The sequence below is a fragment of the Vanellus vanellus genome (genome assembly GCF_965231255.1).
Source record: "Vanellus vanellus genome assembly, chromosome: 16".
NCBI lineage: Eukaryota > Metazoa > Chordata > Aves > Charadriiformes > Charadriidae > Vanellus > Vanellus vanellus.
In genome coordinates, this window is record NC_138921.1 from 3302169 (window position 1) to 3309388 (window position 7220).

A 7220-nucleotide genomic window follows, 5' to 3' on the forward strand; every position below is an offset into this window, starting at 1 on the left:
CGTGTCTCCATCCATCGCCTCTTCTGGAGCTTCTGTCTTGGCAGGTGTCTGCGGAATAGATGGCCAACTGTAGTGGCTTGTGCTCAAAAAAGCTCAAAGCAGCAGCAGTAATCCTGATAACAGGGCAAGCCACAGAGGATTTCATAAACAAAGGCTAATGGGGATTTGAATTTAACCGTTGTACCTGTTTTCTACATTTTTCCCTATCGCATAAGGTGTGTGTTCCAGTTGCTGGTGCCAGACTGGAAAGCTCAGTTCAGAATGCAGACGGGCCTCCGTCCCGGCATGGGACAGAGGAAATTTTCACGTCCGTCGCTTGTTCAATTCTACCTGTGATGATTAAAAGATAAAAGTCATTCTTTAATGGTTTTTCGAAGCTTGAGTGAAACAGATCCACAGATTTCATTGCTGATACCTAAAGAAACTGGCAAAAAATTGTCACCGTTCTTGATTTAGATGGGCAGTAACATGCACTAGGACAGATTCAACACAAGAGCCAGCACCACTTTGGCTTGAAGACCTGGTTACAGAGGCAGGGATGTATTCCTTACTGGTCCAGCTATTCTTCTTCATAAATGAATTTAAGGCATGTAGAAGAGAAGTAATTCCCTGTGGTCTTTTCAGCCCTCTCTGCTGACCTCCCATCAGGAATTGTTATGCTGACTTTTACATAGCAGTGGATTTTAGTCTACATGGAGGTGCACTCCTGTCCCCAGGACTGTTCCTCTCCCATTCTTTCACTGTATTATTCTGTTGTTGGTTCATTGATTTGGGTTTGGGTTTTTTTGTTATTGTTGTATTGGTTATGTTATTTTACAAAAAAAAAAAAAAAGAAAAAAGGAATAATTAAAAAAACAAACCTTCCCTTCATCCCCAACCAAAACCAGAAACCAGAAAGAAAGCAGACAGTTTGTGAGTCTTGATTGCATGTGGCAGGAAGAAAATAATTCATTTTCCAGTGTGAGCCATTGTGATCTTGAAAGGGACGTTGTAAAGTAATTTGATTTTTCCCATAAAGTGTTGCAACCTGTCAAGGAGAGTGTCTTTTTGGTGTGGTATATGCCAAGCCCCAGAAAGGAAAATGCTACTGAAGCAGCGTCACCTGGCTGTAATCCCAAACTGCATCTCCAAAGCCAGGGTAATGGCATCAGCAAGGCCGGCATGAAAGTGGAAATGAAACAATCGTAGTGTCTTGACTGCCGGCTCCCTTTGGAACAGCTTCCGCGTGAAGGGGGGGAGAGGAGAGGAGGAGGTGGGAGAAAAAAAAGTTTGTCCAACTAAAAAGCGTTGAGAAAAAAAAAAAAAGTCCAGTGAAGCAAGTTGTTATGAAATGTGCAGTTCTGCGGAAATCAAAAGACTCTGGGGAACAGTCAGTCTCAGCAAGATATTTCAGCAGGAAAAATCTAAATCCTTAATTTTTACAAGTAGCAAAATGGTAAATGTTGACAATGTTGAAACTTGATATCTCAATGATTCCGTTTCAGCTTTTTATGACATGGTAGGTTTCTAATTCTGAGGCGTACATATCTCATTCACATGTACTATATTTATTATTAAGTCAATATTAAATCCAATAAAAATGTAACCGTTGATATCAAAACAAAACCTTTAAACTCTACCAAACAAGCTGTTGTTTCCCCAGGATTGCTGGATTGGGGCAATTCTGAGTTTTCAGTTTCACATTCTGATTCAGTGCAGTTAAGGAGTTTCTTTCTTTGATTATGAGAATTCCTACAGAAACTGCTTCTACACCAGTTTCAGTCAAGGTGTGCTTTGAAAGCATTTTAACTGTGGAGACACAGCTGTATCTTTTAGTGCATTTTAGAACGATAAGAGGGCCCACGTAATACTACGTATGGAAGACGTAAGGTTTTAGCGTGAGCCTGGACCTGAGCTGCTGTGCCCTGCCGAGGCGTGGGGCGCGTTAGCTGGGTTACAGTCCCGGCCGGGCAGGTCTAAAGGACTTTACTGAGGGGAAGGGTTTTCATCCTGCTAGCGACCAACGCCGCTGAAATTAGCTCACGACTATCTACACCCATCTGCTTGGATTTGTGTAACAGCAGAAGTGGCTCAAAGGATTTTGAGGTCGTTTGAGAAGCGGGAGGGACTCGCGGGTGCTGCTTTGGTGCCACGGCTGACTGTTCTGAGTGTTTCTGATAGCTTGTGACAAAAGAATCATAATGGATTTTCACAGGCCGTTATAAAATCCCAACGACTGCACAGCCGTCCCAGCGTGCCTGGTTAAACCGTCCCTTGTGTACCTGTCTGCCTCCTGCCCTGCCTGGGACTGCTTTGCCATTGTTTGTCTGTATTCTGTTCATGTCAAAGAAAGAAAATACAGGTAGAACCAGAGTCTGGAAATATAGAGAACCAGAGAATGCCTATACATTGCCATCTCTTTGAGCAGTGGAAAATCAGTATAGAGCGCAACAAAGGACTTGTTTAGATTCACCACTCTCTTCAGCCACTCTGTTTTCAGTCAGTCCCAGCACTAACAGATGAATTTTATCCTTTGTTATGTACGTATTAGAGTTATTATGTTGCGTATTATGAGTTCAGTCTTTTGTTATGTGGGGTTGGGCAGAAGCCAGGGGGTTAATGCACGCTGGAACGTCATCCGTAGCATGACGCTGCATAGGAGGTGTTGGAATTGGGCACTGGCAGATGCTGGGTTTGTTCCTGGCCCACCCATGGACTCATGTTTGTAACTATCTTTTTCTTCTGTATGTTATGCCGTTTCCCTCCTCCCTGGAACACGGGGTAGTGGTGTGTTCTTACTTTGTATTGCAGAGCTTATTTGATGGGTGTTTGTGAAGTGTTCGTTGGATGTCAGACTTCTGTAGAAGTTCAAAGTGCTGTGTTGTGTGATGACTCTGTCCTCTTTAATTTGCCCTGGTGAACATTAATTGGATGTAGAAAAGTTGGTGTTTTTCTTCAGCGGGAGACTGTTGAGTCAGTGCAGCGGCTCACAGATGGTCTTCACAAGGCAAAGATGCTAAGAAACGTTTTTCCATCAAAAAGTCTGTCTCGCAGCCCAGGCAGTGCTAATACAAGGCTTTGGAATGTTAAAGGGTTTAATTCTGAGCTTTTTTATTATTATTATATTTATGTTTTTGTAGTGATTGAATTTTAGAAATAATACAGAACTTGTGCTTGCTGCCAAACGGCATTTGAGGGAAGAAGCTTGTGTCAGGAGGGGTAGGGAAAGAACAGGAATACGTGCTGCCATGGCCCCCGAGACCGCTACTCTTCAGTTTTATTTCTGAGTGGTCCGTGACCAACACTTCAGAAACGGATGTAAGAGTGATTTCTGTAGCAGTGAGCATCCCAGCTTCATCAAGTCTTGTGGGGGAGAGCTTTTGTGTTAATATGTTTTGAATTTTCTAAACGAATCCAGTGGTGCTGGCCCAACCGTGCTTAGATGTATTTCTAATATGTAGGTAAGATTACAATGCTGAATACTGAAGGCATCAACACTGTTAGCTGCAAAAGAAAAATAAAAAAAGTTATTCGGTAGCGCTTAGGAATACTATGTAAATAGAGACATGGTAATATAAATACAGAAGAAATCATGTTTCTAGAGGAAGAAGTGGCAAAATAATTGAAACATCTCCTTCTATTAGTGTTAACATTGTTAATATGGCTCAATATTAAGTAAACTTTGCCTTCTGTATATGGAAACAACTCCATGACTGTGGAAATGCTGTCATTTTGTCTGGAATACTTATTAGCCATGGGAATATGTTTGAAGGATGTCTCAAAACTCTTTAAGCTTCTCAGAAGCAGGAGGTACATCAGGAGGTTAAAAGGTATCTTTTAAACCACTGGAGGAGGAAGCGAAGTGATCAAAGAGAAGAGGAAAACTTCAGAGCAGCTAAATATTCTTATGCTCCATCTTTCTTCTTTTGCAGTAAATGCTGGCAGTGGTTACTGCTGCAACTTAACTCTTTTCGGGCAATAAAGGTGAGACACTTCGATATCAAGAAGTGGTAGTATGGATGGATTAAATGGATCACATCCAAGAGTTTTGGAGGAATAAAATGTCCATGGTGTGACTTAAACAAACATCCTTCCCGGAGTTCACGTAGCTTTTTCTAGCTCTTCAATTAATATTCAAAACTGTGATTTCTGAAAGTTTTGGGTTGGGTTTGTTTGTGGTTTTGTTTTTGTTTTTTTTTCATTTTTGGCAAACTTTTTGCAGAGAAGAGAATAGAAGGCAGGATTGGGATGATGGCCCCACTGAGCTGTACAATTAAGTGCTGCATGTCGTCTTGGAAATTACAGATTCCTGGGCTGTATTTTCAGTAGCTGGTAACTAAAAATGGCTTTGTGGTCAGAAAGCCATTGATGTTTGCTTCAGAAGTAGTAGTTATTGGCAGATGCCCAATAAAAGGCAGAACAATTTTATCATCTGTCAAGGAGACAGGATGGTGGGTTTCAGGACTACTGCCTTGTTTTAGAATATAAACGCCCATGTCTGTTAATTCTGTTCTTAATTAGCTGTATCAGTCTGGGATTGTTGTTTTTGTTTGATGCTGTGTTTTATCTGCAATTGACTATTTACTTTTATTTTTTGGAAAGCGAAAGATGTAAGAGCAGCTCTTGGAGTCAGTCTTTATTGACTGCCCGTGCAGTTCCTGGTTACCTTGACCCATGTCAAGAGATTGTGCCCAAGCAATAATTAGTCTGCCACAAGAACTCCTGTGTGAATCTGCTGATCCCACAGATACCCTGCAGCAGGTTCCTTTGCTCTCAAGGGAGCTGAGCAGAGAGGAAGAACGAACAGGCCTTTTGTACTCCCTTTTTGCTCTGCTCTTTTCTCAGGCTGCCCAGATGCGTTCTCGCTGTCGGTAAAATAGAGCCTGGTGTTCCGTTTCTGCTGAGATTTTCTTTAGGATCAGATGTGCACTGAGACCCCTGCTCAAGAAGGAGCACGTGGAGGACTGACTCATCATCTCTCAGTGATTTTTGCATGGTTGGTCTTCATCTGCGTGGGTTTTAGGGTGAGGTGTCTCCAGCCCTTTTGCCTGGGAAGCTCAAGCCTCTTAGTATGAATGGCTCCCTGCCCCGGTTCATACTGAGTGCTGAGATTGAGGTGTGGTGTTTCTCACCCAGTGTGTCACTAGTACTTTAAACCATGGAGTGACGCAATCTCTTGCAATGTTCAGGTCTTAGAAGATATTATCAGGACAAACTGAGATCTTAGAACTCAGGCCCCAACAGGCAACTAGCAATCGTGATCGTCTTCTGAAATGCAGTTAATTGTGCGCCTGCTTACACACCCTGTTAACGACTACGGAGCCTCTAAAATTTCAACTTTTACAAATACTTGCAAATTGACCCTGAAACGTCTCTCAACCCAATTAAAAATGGCCTTGGGTCTCTGATTCATGAACTGCTCATAGCTAGGAGTGGATCCACCTACAGACGTAGGTGTAAAAATGTCAAGTCTCCAAGAACTAACCCAGAAATACGTATAACTGTCACAAGAAACGTTATTGGCTCTTTGTTTCTTTCCCTTGGTTTTTTTACTCTACTTTTAGGAACGAGATCTCACCGAATCTCTTACAGGGATCCTAATCCCAAGAAAGTCCCAGAAAGAGAGCGGCAGCTGTGCTGGAGCGCAATTGGCGGCGAGCAGAGTGAGCTCTCGCCTTGCCTGAGAACCCACGGGCTGGCCTGGCTTGTCACGTCACGGCTCCTGGCACCACTGCGTCTCACGTATTGAACTGAACTGCTGTATAGGTCGGGACATGTTTGGCCAGGCCTGTGATGTCTTCCGGACCTTCACCAGCCCTGGCTCCATGTATCCCTGCATTACCACATTCCTTTCTCTTTTTATGCTAAGATCTTCCTGTGTCTGTCTGTCTCTCCCTAGCCTCAGACCCCTGTATCTGTCTGTCTGTTCCAGACATCAGTATAGTGTGTGCCTTATTCCTGAATGTGAATGATTTTATTCTGAAAATTCTCTGTCAGAGAGAGAACCTTCTTTTATTTCTGGTTTTCCTCTCCCTCCCCACTCTTCATCATGCTTCTTTCCCTGTTTTCCTTTATCAATCCAGTTCTCCTTTTCCCTGTCTCTCTCATGATCGGCGCACATTACTCCCGTTAAAGCTAATGGGTTTTACCTGCTAATGGGAGAACTGTTCGCTTCTGTCCTTTGCTCTTTGGCAGCCCCTGAACTTTGCTATTTCCTGTGGTGTTTGATAAGTCTGGAAACTCCTTTGGCAAGTGCCCGAGCGGCAGGACTCTAGCCTGCATTGTGTGTTTGAGTGAACACTCATAGCTCCTCTTTTCATCATAACACCTACGCACTTTCACGGTTAAGTCCTGTAAGCCTTGCAGAATTTTTACTAAACATCTAGCTACAAAGCGAATTTTATGAGCCATATTAGGGGTACGAAGCAGGTTTTATTAAGGAGGAATGTGTCAGGGGAAACTCTGCAGTTAAGATTTCCCAGCTGTCTGGTGGCACTGTAGGAATGCACACTGCATCCTATTTTCAAAGGAGGGGAGAGATAGCTCTCACCACCCCGGCTGACTTTGGTCCCCTGCTTGTTGGGGAAGGCTGCGTAAAACACGGGCAACCGATACTCAGCATCACAAGTTCTTGATTTTGTGACTGCCCCCTCTGCAGAAGGGCGCTAAATTAACTCTGTTTTCGTCAGAACATTCCAGCGTTTTGTAAGTGGTACATCAGGCGGGCAGATGCATGATAAAACTCACTGTAAGCAGTCCTGGCGACGTGGCATCTTTGGCATGGCTTTTCAAATGGCTTCTCGTTGTGCCGAAGAGTCAGAAAGCCCAGAGGAGACCTCCGAAGCCTGGGCGATGGGGGCAAAGAGGCACTGTGGCTGCCACCCTGTGAGGACAAGACATTCCAGGGTCTGCTCAACAAACAGCTGTAGGAAGCAGACGAGTTTGAACATGCCATTTTACAGCAAGGCCAGTAAAGAGAGTAAAGTCAAATGGATAAGAACTAGCCTGGCATTTGGAAGGTGCAGGCTGTCTTCGAGCCTGCCAGTAAAATGCTGCATGATGTTGGCTTTATCCTTCCGTGCTGTGTTTTGGCTTGTTCAATAACATCTTCAAGACGTTTGTGATTTCCTTGTCCGTATGTGTCTCTGCCGTGCTCAGCAAAGGGCTCTCGTCTGAGAAGTGTCAGACGATAGTCGTGTATCGATCAGACCTCTACAGTATGATGACCATGTAATTCTAAG